Source organism: Polyodon spathula, chromosome 10 (assembly GCF_017654505.1).
Source record: "Polyodon spathula isolate WHYD16114869_AA chromosome 10, ASM1765450v1, whole genome shotgun sequence".
NCBI classification, from domain to species: domain Eukaryota; kingdom Metazoa; phylum Chordata; class Actinopteri; order Acipenseriformes; family Polyodontidae; genus Polyodon; species Polyodon spathula.
Genome location: NC_054543.1, coordinates 1930543 through 1944939, shown reverse-complemented (window position 1 = coordinate 1944939; position 14397 = coordinate 1930543). Strand labels below are relative to the sequence as shown.

Genomic DNA, 14397 nt, shown 5'->3' with positions numbered 1-14397 from the left:
AGGAAATGCATTGCTGAGTGTAAAATTCTGCACAGCTTCTTGATTTCAAACAGAAAGGGACATCATTTCCATAATTTAAGTAAAATTCCAAGTGGGAGGGCTCAGTATATTCTGATGTTTATAAACATCAGCTTTTCCTTTTGAGAGGATTTCTAAAATGGACCCTTGGTGACCAGTAAGTAGTAAGTGGCACCCTCTGCTGGCGTATCTTTGAACTATAATCTCTTGTCAAAAGGGTGACCCCCACTACATTTTAGATCTCGTAAACTTCCAATTCTATAAATGCTGTTATCCCAAAATGTGTTCACTCATAACACACGAACTGTTTTTAAATGGTCAGTCTTGGTTTTCAGATATACCTGTAAGTCGAGGCTTTTTAAGAAAATTTTACTTCCAAGATTTCGTCCTTTTAAGAAATGGATTTCTTTGCTCCAATAATGATTTGATTCTTATTTGCAGTTCTTTTTCACTGGAGATGTATTTGGTAAACAGTTACAAGCCTGACATCGGAAGTTCATTTTTGACCCTAGCCATTGGCTGTAACCTTCAGCATTGTTGGAAATGGAGTAGTTTCTCACAAAACCCATTAATAGCTTTTCAGGTGCACTACTATGGTACTTGCTAACAGTGTTTTAACACTCATCTCCCAACCCCCACCCCACCCTGTTTTTTTTGTTTGTTTATTTTAAAGGAAGAAAAAAATGTAAGCTCATTCAAACATATCAGACTTGTGCATTTTATTTACTACAGCACTATGCCAGTATGTTTTTAGGACTGTCTCCACCCTGCACAGATGACCACAAATCTGCACAGAATGGGCATGCCTGCTGTGGGTTGGGTATGGCAGTAGGCGTTGACCCTAATTTGCAGGTCTTGTTGCCGCTACTCTTTCACAGTCATTTCCTGTGCTTCCTGCTGCATTTTCTCTAGCTTTTCCAGGGTGACTGATTTAAGAGGGAGCAGCTTAGGTTTACAAAGCACCATAGTGGGTACATCCTCCATAGAGAGCTGCCCTAGGGAAATAAGGAGTGCAGTCATTAAACAAAGCTTTTGGGATGGGGCAACTTGGTCCTGGAAGAATTTGGCATCAGTGATGTTTTAGATAAATAAAAACAAACTCTGTTAAGTAGCACGTCTTGCTATAATGAAATGATTGAATTGCAATAAAAACTGCAACTTACTGTGATTAGAAGCATTTTAATCTTGCCCATACAGAACTTTCATTGTGTACTTTTTACGGCTTTGTTTTATAGCTAAGGTCAGTGATTAGATTGTGTTCCAAACAATCTGCACACGTCTCTCTTATCAAGATAATAGCAAAGGGAAAATAAAGTTTGTGTTAATCAACTGAGACATAGGCATAGTTATCCGAGTAGAGACCTGTAGGAGTTTCTGACCCAAAATATTCTGAAAAAGTACTGCTACTGTGCATGAAAGGGTCATGAAAATGTGTCTGCTGGATTACACAGAAAAAAAAAAAACTAATTCCAAGAATGTCATGAAGCTGAACTACACAGTAAGCTGGAAGTATTAAACACTAAACTGCTACATTACCAGCATTCACATTTCATACTGTGCTCTTAGAAAGTACATTATTTAAAAAATGCTGCCTTTAATTAAATTATTACTGAATTACCACTTGTTTTTCTTGTGGCACATTAGTGTAGGGAATGTTGCAGTGAGCTACAGCAGTTACATGCAAGTCTAGGCACCTGATCAAGTCTTAGGACAGACTACAACATGCTTACTTCGCACTTGAATACCCCTGTTGAACTGCCTCTTGTATCAAAATGGCCAAAAACAAGTGAAAGGTGGAGCACAACCATTGTGGGTTGCTAATATCAAACTTCTAAGAGTAGCTGTATAGACTAATTCTGTAGAAAATGTAATAAAAAAAGCAAAAAAAAAAAACAACAATTGTCACATCAACAGTATAATAGGAATGTTTGCTTCCTTTTAGTTTGTTCCCCACATTCTCAGCACCATACAAGAAAAGCTGGTCTGTCATTCCAAATCTGAAACTAATCTCTGATGAGACTTGTTGTGGAATTTGAGTTTGGGATCTTGAATGCTATTCACAGCCTATGAGAGCATGGGTTACTTTACAAGTGTAACACTGACAGGGTCTCTTCTAATCAGCAAGGAGTAATGGCATAACCCTTGGGAGGAATGAGTTGTTCATTATTAAATGATATGTATCATAAATAATAACTGTACTGTATTGTAATTATTCAATGGGTATAATGTGATTTAAAAAGATGTGAAACAGCAATGTCTTAAAAATAAAACACATTTTAGGAGTGTTAGCAGTTTCACCAGATTGGCTTTGAAAATACAGTTACCATATGAACATGCAACAAGTTAAGTTCTTCAGGAATGTTCCCTTTAGCTTACACAAAAAGGTCAGATTACAAAACAATACGCCCCTAGATCCTGGTACATGGTGTTCTTTTCCATTAGTACTACACAGCATAAATAAACTTGACACATCAGGTATACACAGATATAACCCTGACTACAAGGAAAACTCCGTATCTGTATTTATACTGAATCTGGCATTATCCCAACAACACAACATCAGCCAGACTGCAGGTATCACCAAAGTAACGTCTATTTTAAACGCAAGCAATTCCTCATACCATATTTTCTAAAAACAACAACTGGTCAAAGGGCAGTAAGATGTACAGGCTTTCTCAAGACACAGCAAGGCCATTTCAGTTCTGAGCTGGGACGAACATGAAATATTCATGTTTCAAAAGTCTTTCAAAATATTCTTTAATATTGGAAATTATGACAGTAACAAAATCTCTTTGTAGTAAAACAAACCTGACACCACATCAAAATTACCTATTATAGAAAGAACGTGTTATTTATTACATGTGCCATTTATAGGCATCTTTTTACACTATCGTTTATAAACTCTTATATGACTACATTTCAAACAGTGTTTAAATATTCAGTTATTTGTCCCTCTAATATAAAATAATGGTTCATAATTTGTATAAAGTAGGCCATTCAAAGCTGAGAGAACACCACAAAAAACCCACGAACTTGCATTAAATGATGATTGCAGGTTGTATACACAACTCTATACTGAGTATAATGTAGGAATGAAAGCAGTATTAGCCTCAAATTGAATTGTATTCATTAATGTATCCTGCTGAAGAGCATGGCATAGGAAAACAACCCACACTTAACAAAAGCATGGGGCTGTACTACCCTATTTGTATTTATATTAGTGACAATCAAAATACAGTATTCTGAAAGTACTTTTCAAAAATATGTCAGAACAATTGATACCTTGTTGAGGAAGAACTTCTCGAAACGTCGGCTTCACCTCTCCTGGCATATTGAAGTTTTCCACATCAAGCAAGTTAAATTCTTCATTTTAAATAAATACACACACACACACACACACACACACACACACACACACACACAGTTATTATTAGTAGCGGTAGTACCACCAACAACAATACTATGATAACACTGTGTAACAATTTTTTTTTTTTTTTGTTCCTGGGTAGTAAGTGTTATTTCCTAATTGCTTATGCCTCACCAGGACAGTGATATTTCAAAATATCACTATTTCCAGTGGGAAAATGGGCAAATGTGTGTCTTTTCGTTCACATAAAGTCAGAAAAAAACAACATATGAATCCAAATTAACATATATTTATACCAAAGTAATACAAAGATGACTACAAAAGATTTAGAACTGAGTAGTTTTTCGAGATTTACAATTATACTGTAAATACAGTATAATTGGAAATAGTGATATTTTGAAATATCACTGTCCTGGTCACAATAGCAAAGTTTGTGGGGAATAATAGCCATGTTCTATACTTTTGAGGCATAAGCAATTAGGAAATAACACTTACTACCGAGGAACAAAAATTGTGTTACATAGTGTAATATATACGAATATTCAAAATCCGATTACAACGAATGTCTTTTTACCTTCATTTACCCCATTAGAGTAAGTTACTTTATGTCTTACTGTGTGGGGGTAGCTGCAAACTAAATAAATAAAACATACAATAATATGCAACATTTCCAATGACGTGCCGTTCACAGTGTAGGAAGATTTTGCAGAATAGCAATCCATAAATTAATTCCACAATCGATCTCGTTTTATAATAAATACATTGCGACAGCATGAATTAATGTATGTAATAAGTCTTGCAATACATATTAATGTATGTAATGTACGCTGTTATTTATAAATTGCATTTCTGAATAAGTGAAATCAACATGCTGTAATATTGCGATTCGATCAAAACAAACCTCCGCAAGAAATTTCTTATCGCTGCACACAGACTCGGTCAACCCACTTACCTAGAGAAACGACGTTTAGCCGTAATGACGTTTGGAATAAAACGATCGGACGCGTTAATCATAATACGCACGCGTGCATTGTGGGAGTTGTAGTTTTTGAAAGTGAACCAATAAATGAAATACATTGTGTTCAAGCCAAGACATGGATAACTTTGCAGATTTCCGAATGCATGATCTCTCTCTCTCTCTCTCTCTCTCTCTCTCTCTCTCTCTCTCTCTCTCTCTCTCTCTCTCTCTCTCTCTCTCTCTCTCTATATATATATATATATATATATATATATATATATATATATATATATATATATATTTTTTTTTTTTTTTTTTTTTGCTCTGTTTATTTCTAACAATTAAATAATTATAGATAACACCATGTTATTAGCAAAGACAAACCATGCATCCAGTAACAATGTTAAAATAACATTGAGGCAATGGAGTTCAAATTTTACTTTAATTCGTCGGGGGGGGGGGATCAAATAACAAATAAATAAAATCAAAAAATATATAACATAAAGCAGCTCCACCCTGTGGCCCGGAGCACAGCAGTAAGCCCCCCCTCCTCAGAGCAGGAGCGCCTCGGTGCAAGTCTCGTGATAGACGGCGGTGCTGCGTGCGTGTGACGCGCTGGTGTGGAAGGAGGCAAGCGGAGGCGCTGAGCGGGCAGCGGGGTAGAGAAGGAGGCAGAGGAAGGGAGCGAGGCTGGCGGCGTCGCACCTCTGATGGTAAAACAATCAACAAATACAGAAAATAAAGGGATGTTAACCGTGAGCTTTTTATATATTAACACACGGTGATTTTCTTTCCAGCTTAGAGCATAAAACAAGGAAACGCGTTTTCGTTTTAGCTGCGGAATGGCTGCGGTCGAGAATGAGAGTTGGGTTTTTGTTTTCTTTGGAGAGAGAGGGAAGGGGAGCGGAAAAGGGCACTGCAATATATACAGGGCGGAGAGGGGGGTGAAATGCAGCACGGTCTCTGTTCTGCGGCGATGAGGTGAGGGGGGTCAAAGTCAGGGTTTTTGTTGTTGTCTGTCCAGTGGCGGAAGAGTGAGGTACGCAGGCAGGGGCTGTATATTCTCGGGGTGCTCCTGCAGTCCGTACCCCCCGGTCGAAGAGTTCTCGTCTCTGCTAGAAAGCGTGTTTCGCGGGGATGACAGCTGAGCTGGGCTGGGCCGAGGGGCTGAACATACCGTAAAACTGCCCATTCCGGGTTTGCAGACTCGTACACCAACACTTGGAGAGTGAGGGGGAGATATTTCTTAACGTGTTTACAAACCAGCCCCATCACCTTAACATTGTCTTTTCTTTTCCCCACAGATATTGTGCGGTAAGATGTTCAGTTTGTGTATTATTGGTTGCGACCACATACGCACAGCAATAGCGGTTGTGTCGAAAAGTGTCAGCAGAAATGTTATGAAATCTGGCTGGTTACTTGGCAGCCATGGCAGTTTTTCATGTCTTGTCTTGGTAGTGGTGGCCTGGAGCTGTCTGCCAGCATAACATTAATTTTTTATTATTGTTGTTATTACTTACGGGTTTTTGTAGTAATATTTTTGTGATCAATAGTGAGATTACACTTTTATGAAAAAGGCGATCATTAATTTGGAGTTACCTAACCCTTACAAAATGTACACTTCTATCCTCGGTTGTCATTTCATGGTCTTTGCAACGCACTGTATTGAGTTAAATTGTAACGTTACATCATTTTAAATGTCGATTCACTATAATTACGGGTTTAGGTTTTAAATTGTATGCGATGGAGAAATGTATATTTCTTTTATTTTGACAATATACCCGATATGTGTTTTATACATCGGCAGATGTGTGTGTTTTTTTTCGTAAGTTATCTTGTTTTGTTATCTTACTGCTTTTGAGAATTAATGTGGATGATTGACGATTGGAATACTAGATTTCAATATTTAATTATATGAAAAAATATGCTTCAATCCACGCACCTTTTGCGTTTATTTTTGGTTCAAGTTCCACAGTGCAGATAAGACAAATAAAAGCTGTCATAATTGCTTGAAAAACAGATCTCCTAACTTTTGAAATGAAATATATAACGAAACTGTGTTTTATTTAGGTATGTGTTGGTTTAATTATTGTTGAGGAGAAAGGCATTTCGCTCAGTACGGTTTTATGCGATCGGTTAGTGGTTGTGATTCAGCAAAATTCCTTTTGTTTTTGGTGGAGAATTTATGCAGCTTAATTTAAAAATCAAAACAGCATTTCAGCAGATGTATGGTGAAAAACAAGAAAAAACATTAAGAAATGTAATCTGTGTTTATTATTCCAATCATTGTCTTTTACCAGCTGACATTGGATAATGATATTTATTATAAGGACCAAGGTTTGCAGTGTATGAATATTATCATAGTGTAAATGCTGTTCCATACATGAACACCGTTTAAAATAACACAAATAAATGCTGTTCCATACATGAACACTGGTTTAAAATAACACAAATAAATCTGTTGGCCGATGTTTTGGCAGGCATGGAAACACCTGGTCTGTCTTGATGCTGCTGCAGCAACAAGGAGAATGGGCCAGTTCTTGTATGGGGGCCTTGGGAACAAATCCCCAAGGCTGTAAACTATGATTGTTCCTTGGGTTTCCTTAGCTGCTAGATGGCAGCTACCAGCTAATAAAGCTTACAGTTGTCATGTACAGTTTATCTCAGAGAGAGGGAGGTGATTTACATGTTTGCCTTTCTTGTGCTCTTGATATTGTTGGTGCCCTGGTGTGCAAGGTAGTGCTAGTAGTTATTTGATGTAGTAACTAATATTGGCGGTTACACAGTTAATGGACAAACAAATGGTTTAAAAAAACAAAAAAACAAAATCTGAATGTAGAACACAGTCGAGCTACCCTTTCTGCTAAGTTAGTTTACACCTGCATGTATTAAAACTCCTTTTTATTTCATCCTGCTTTACTAAAAGTAGACAACTGGACTAAACATTTTCAGAACAAACATGTCCTCTGTAAAGGAAACCTGAGTCTACCCAGCACATGTGTGGGATGGAGATTCCTATACCTGTGGACCAACCTGGAGAATACAGTATGGCTACCTTTTTTTTTTTTTTTTTTTTTTTCTCCCAAAGTTAAAACAAGTTGAACTTAAAACTATTAAAAGGGAGGGGAATTCAAATGGCACTGAAGCTAATGGCATAGAAGTGGATTTGAAACTTGTATTACTTGTACAACGCATTGTATTGTTTTTCTCAAAACATGTAGTCAATTTATTAAGTGCAAAGCAGCATGACCCTTGCCACTGGATATTCATGCTGTATTTCAGTGCTTCTTATCTGACCTGTATCTGTTTGCAGAGCTCTTAAGTGTTTAACTTAAAAGTTACGTTGTGATGAAGTTTAATAAGGAAATGGAATAGAATTGAGTACTGCAAATGTATCATGTAACTGTCATTAGTCCTGTATATGAAGTACTGCACCTATCAAGCTTTGCGCTGTGATTAAAGGTTGCTGCATATGCTCTGTGTTCCGCACTGGTATAATATTTTGTCTGAATTGTAGTTGTACTTTTTATGTGAAAAGCCTATTTCATTAGGAGTCGAATAAAACAAAGGGCTGAAAAGAAAGATACTTTGTTTCCTTGGGTTTCTGGCTTTATAATAGACAGGACTGATGTGCATATAAAGTGGCGATCACTGAGAAAATGGGCAGGAAACACCCAAGAATAGGGCAGTGAACTGTCTCTTGCTTTAACCCATTTGATGCTGGCGTTCATGTTTCCAAAGTGTTTAATATCAAAGATTGATTTACAAAATATGTGACAGTGCTCTGCAGCTTACTGTACAAACCCACTTGAAGCCTATGCTGAGCTCCCCTTGTTTGGGCAATGTTATTGTTGAAATGAATTTGATCTGCTCTGAATCCAAACTGATTGCACTTATTTTAGCATGAATTAGTCTCGCCCCAATCATTTTTTTTTTTTGTTTTCATTGCCCATCGTTCTTTCTATTACAGTTCTGCATGAAATTACTGTAAACCATAATTTTTGTGATCAGCTGGGCAATAAAATAACCAGAAGCTGGCCACGATCACAGCAACTGCTGTATAATTTGTACCACCTACAAATAGTCAATAATTTGTCTGTTGAGACTTGCTGCATTACAGAGCTTCCTGTATGATGAGGTAATTGAGCATTTCAGCCTGCTCGGTTAGACTGTATATTGTTACTTTGCTTGTAATGTTGCTGTTTTTTTCAAAATAATTGGATATTGCATTACATGATAATGTAGCGATGGTACTTTATAACTAGATGCATCGATTTGTTCTTTGACAACTATCGATAGTCAAACCTGTGCATCGTTTTTGTGTAAAGAGTTTAAGCAAAGGAAAGTTTGTAAAAAAATGTTTTGTGAAATTTGGAACCGGCAATTATTTTTTTGCATTAAACGCAGAGCTTCTGTGCTTCCCTCAGGTCTGACTGAATCTGCATGTGATTGAGCACACTTTCTCCCCCCCCTGCCCCGCCCCCTGTGAGTGTTTACTGATTGGATTGGATCTGTGCAGGAGTCTTCAAAGTAACAGAGCAAGTTAAGAGCGTTGTGCTGGAATATACTCCATCAACCATGCTACAAATACAGTGCCTTCCGATGTTTGGCAATTATTTTCTGAAGTAAAACGGCAAGAAAGTAAAGAAAGTAGCGTTTGGGATACTCCGGTAACACAAGTAATCTGTGTGACCATTTAATGAGATGGCACTCTACAAAACTTCAAACAAAATCCACATTTATTCATCTGAACTACCCCAGTGTAATAATGAAGAACAACAACCAAGATCGTTCCAAAAGTTGTATCTTTGACTTTGGTCAGAAGTATTAAGCATCCCGGCAACGTCAGTCCCTAGTGAGCAGGTATTCAGTAATTAATTATTTATTTATTTCTTAAGATGCCCTTTTCCAGGGTGACTTACAGTTGTTACGAAATATTGCATTATAAAATCACATTACAAGTTCTGACATTATAAAATATCACATTACAAAATATCATAATACAGATAAGACCAGTTGTGAAAGTACAGTAAGGTCAAATTAAGAGCAAAATAAAGAATACAGTAAGGTATAAGTAAGAGCAAGTTTGACTAAGAGCAGTTATAACTTACAGTAAATATCTGCTTATACGAGTAAAGTCCAGTAAGAATATGTACTAAGTATGATAAATGGATGAGAAGGATTTCCCAATAAGAGCAAACATGAGTATGGTTACCTGTAAGAGTAAGTCAAATACAAGATACAGTTATAGTTGGGAGCAGTAGTTGAATGTGGCATCAGAGCAAGTACAAGCTGATTTAAGAACAGGTACAATTGGGAGCTATATAGTCCACTATAGTTGAGAGTTGAGGTTTACAGCTGCTGTCTGAACAGGTGCGTCTTGAGGAGGTGCCGGAAGGTGGTCAGGGACTGAACAGTCCTGATATCCGTGGGTAGGTCATTCCACCACTGAGGGGCAAGGGTGGAGAAGGAGCGGGCTCTTGGAGTGGAGGTGGAGGGTCGGAGGGGGTGAGAGGAGGTGTAGGTAGAAATGATAGCCTGGAGATAGGAGGGATCAGAAAGGTCAAGAGAGCGATTAGGCAGGTAAAAGTGTTTTGAATTGGACGCAAGCAGTGATTGGGAGCCAGTGCAGAGAGTGGAGTAGTGTGGGAGAACGAGGAAGGGAAAAGACAAGGCAAGCAGCAGAGTTTTGAATGAGCAGGAGCTGATGGCGAGGAGGGAGTTTAGCATTAGTCAAGGCAGGACAGTACCAGGGCCTGAGCTTGGAGCTGCGTGGAGTAATCGGTGAGGAAGGGACAGATTGTCCGTATGTTGCTGAGGAAGTCAAGAGGAGGAGGAGATGGCCGATAGTGAAAAATTAGGCATCGCCCCAGCCTTAGTACTGTGTCTACAAGATTTGCATTGCCCTGCTGTTTAGTTTTAATCTAGAATGGATTAGTGTTAAAAGGGGTGTCCCTTCATCTCACCATTCATTTCTCATAGGCTTTTAGTGCTGCTTAAGAGTTTAATATGTCATAACCCAGCTACGCTGCTAGTTTTAAAATACATTCTGTCATCTAACTTTGTAATATGTAAACACTTTGGCATAGCAGACCAAAAAAGGGCCTTATAAAAATAGAGACCAGCAGTGTGTATGTGTTGAATCTACCTTTAGGGTATCAGAATTATGTCTTGACACAATAAAAAATAATACCCATAGGAGACACTTCTGAAGCCCATATCACATAGTTAATAATGTGCTCGAGCCTGTAGCGCCCTGATTTAATGCTTGTTCTGGTATGTATATTTGTTTTTATGAAAGATTGTGACTCTGCTTGTAAACGGCTTGTTGGGTTGATTTGATAATAATTGCAATACATCTGGTAAATAACACAGCATGTGCACACAGTAATTGAAGCTTACAGCTTTGTTTTGTTTTGACAAAAGAATATACAACCTTTCAACTGAATTACACTGTGGTTACACCAGGAGGAGAGAAGGTCACAAGGAAGACTTTTATTTTTATGAAGTGTTACTTGAAAGGCACTTACTGAAATATTTTACTTTAGTCAAATATTAAACGTTTATCACAAAACCCTGCTGAATGAACTGCAGAGCAAAGGATATCATGCAGTAGTTTAAGTTGAATGCTTTTTGTGTATTGTGAGGATTTCAGGCAAAAACATGACATGAAAGTAGACATTGCTTTGTGAAACGACAGGACAGAGCCCAATCAGGATTGCAGGATTCCTGAGTCTCCACTCCATACAAATACAATCTGTAGACAAAGGCTGTCACTACTATTGTATGTGTAATACTTTGAAAAAGAAAAAAAAATCTCTGATCGCAGGATTCAATCTTTGTGCCGCAGGGATCAGATGCAAGTTACCTGTCCATTGGGCTGCTAGTGTTGGTCAGAAATCAGTAATAAATATATTGTGCAATTGTCCTGCACAGTGCTCTTACTGAGGCAAGTGTACCAGGGGTGGCTAGGCTGCTTCTGCATTCATCCTGTCCATATTTCTTTATGGCATGTATTTTGTTTGTTGGTTTATTTATCTATGTAGATAAATATATAATTTATGTGCAAGTGGGATCAATCAATTGTTTTTTGTTTTTTAAAGAAACGTTTTTGAATGGTAAAACGAACTGTACTCCGTTTGTTCTATTGTGATGTTTGTTTAGTAGTGATGGAGGAAGTGGTTTTGAAGAAAAGAGAGCACAACAATTGGCTATTCTTCTCCACTCCCAAACCACACCCAGTCTGCATGTTTTGTACTCTGTTTAACTTCCTCGCAACCCCCCACTTAAGGTCAATTGACTTCGGGAAAGTTAGTCCTGGGATGCTGAGTGGGAAGTTTCAGTACTAAGCTGCAGGGAAGTTAGTTTTCATGTGTACACAATTTCGGTCATCTATATGAAGTGTTTACAATATCAGTAAATTATGACCAAATATGTTGTTGGGCAATCTTAAAAGATAACAGGCCTAGTGGAAATAAACCAAAAATAACAGCTGGTTGTCTTTTGAAATACACTTTTAAGCGTGTAATGCTCTTGTGGACAGGGCAAAATAAAGTTTGCTAATTTAACGAACTTTGGGGAAATACATTTGCTGACCCACTTTTCTGGTGGGTAAACTACCCAGGGGAAGGATTTATTTTGTTGAAACAAAGTTCAGCAAATGCGGACTGTGAGGAAAAATGGGCTGTAAAAAATGTCCTGTCCACAACACTCTGGTATGGATAATTTATACACCTTCTAGGTATGTGTATTCTAAGTTACTTTTCAATTTCACTAGGATTATTTTATGAACTAGGACAGTATTGTATCAGAATTAACTGAATGTATTTTCTTGATGTGTACTGGTACTGCACAGTTATTTGGAGATAATGCTTGCACAAAGCATGCCTCTTATCTATGGTTTTAAAGAACTGGTGGTTTGATTGTGTCTGCTTTTATTTCCTGAACAGTGCACAAGAAATTAGCATGGCAAAGCCATTTGGCTTGCATGCTGTGCATCCATGATGCTTAAACTCTAACCCAAATTAACACTAGGTGGAAATGACAGGGTTTACATGCTTTTCGCAATTATTCACCATTATTAATAACCTTTTTAAGATAACTGTAAAGCTGAACTTATTTATTTTTTTACACCAGATACCAAGCAGCTTGTAATCAGCATTCCCATCTTTTTAAACTTGATGGTGCAGTGCTTAAAATGCAGTGTTTTTAATTGAGATTTTCTCCAGTATATTTAGGAATTTGTTCAACCTGAATTACTCATTCTGCAGTAGTATCATATCAGGACTTCTTAAAGTTTATAAAGTGGTTACTGTACATAAATAAATGTATTTACAAATGTATAATGTAAATGTTAATGTATGCGCCCCTGGCTTTGGAGCAGAAGTGGTTGACTACAGTCTGCAGGAAAAGCCCATCACAAAATGAAGGGGTCAGATTTTTACTTTTCATTGTTTATATTGATAAGCACATATTCGTGTCAAACAGGATTGCATTGTTAGTAGCTACTTGGTTCAAGAGGTTGTATTTTAGAACCACAAATAAAGTGCAATATTTTGAGTTTTGCAGTAGCATTGCATGACAGGGAGACTTTTTAAATCTAGCTGTATTTTTTTTTATTTTTTTGGTACTGTATGAGATTTAGTCAACTTTTTGAAGATGTCATGCGGCTACAGTAGTGGCACAAATAGATTTGCAGTAAGACATATTTCATTGTGTATTTGAATAGATTCTGCACATATTTGCATACAGGGGGAATATAATAACAAATACAAATTCCGCCTTTGTACAGTGAATTGTATTTTCATTTAATCTTGTGGTGCTGTCTTTCTGCACTGTTTGTCATTCAAATTAGCGCCCATGAGATACGCTGATACAGTCAGCGCCACTATCGGGACACCTCCGGAGAAGGAAAATTATCCTGAGCAGAGGCTCTCCCAGTTAAACGAGAGGCAGTTGAGATGACCTTAGCCACACTTTTTTTTTTTATTCTTAATAAAAAGAAAAAGAATTAAACCACATCACATTATGACAAAATGTTAAATACATCATTTAAAATACGAGTCAATGTTCTTTTTATTCCTAAGCAAAATTAATTGCACCTGCGATGATGACATGCCAACTTTCTTTATAACAGCAGCCTGAGAAACCACAGGAGACTGCTGCTTTTTCAACGTGGTTTATGTCACAGCGTAATCGCGTACTCACTCCACTGTGCTGCGTGACCCGTCACGCTCTGAAAAGCTATCTCTGTTCAGGGTTCTCGCCAGCGCTATTCAGCGTAACGGGCCGTCACATGCAGGAAATACTACTATGCAATAGGCTATGTTGAAAAAAGTTGTGAATTTAAAAAAAAAAAAGTATAGAAAACCTAATATGCTATTTTTGAAAGAAGAATAATAACAGCACTAATTATATCTGCATACTCGTAGGCCATTTATAATGTTTTAAAGGTAAAAACAGGTTTCTCAGTCGGCAGAAGCGATAACACTATGGCAGAAATCTAGTTTCCCCTCCATGGAATGCTATCCATGCGTTGCTAGGGAGTACGTCAACCTATGACGCAGACTCTGCATCTACCTGCTGACAACCATAGATCTAGAATATTATCCTGACAACTAGTTCCACAAAGCGTCAGCATGTGCATGACTTGTCCTGGATCGCCTGCAGGGGGTTGCGAGGATCTCTGTTTCGTTCCCTGTTCCGGCCCCACACTTTGCTTCAGTGTGAAAGAAAAACGTTCTCAGTTCAGTTGCGAACATCCGAAAGTGTACCAAAGTGTCAGCTTAGTTCAGCAACTGATGTAACTCAGTTGGAACTAAAACCAGAAGAATCTTGTATACAATAGTATTATTGCTGTAACATACTTTGAAATTGAAGATGTCACTTCATGGAGATGAAGAAAAGCATTCTGTTGCCTCTTCTGCAGCTGCAGAAATATTGTACTCGTCCTTTAGCTAACTGTGATATCGAATGGGAAACTTTAAAAGTTACTTTTTTAAAAAGATGAAAAAAAAAAAAACTGCTAAGTTTAAAACAATCAAGAATTAAGAAT

At 37.6% G+C, this 14397-nt stretch overlaps 1 long non-coding RNA gene across 1 annotated transcript; it reads right to left on the bottom strand.

The window, feature by feature from the left end:
* Positions 1–921: 921 nt before the first annotated feature.
* On the bottom strand, positions 922–4280 carry LOC121321711. The gene is made up of 3 exons (XR_005950963.1): positions 3960–4280; positions 3301–3381; positions 922–1008 (listed from the first exon to the last, which is right to left on the bottom strand). It is a non-coding gene; the product is annotated as an uncharacterized LOC121321711 (long non-coding RNA).
* Positions 4281–14397: the final 10117 nt, after the last annotated feature.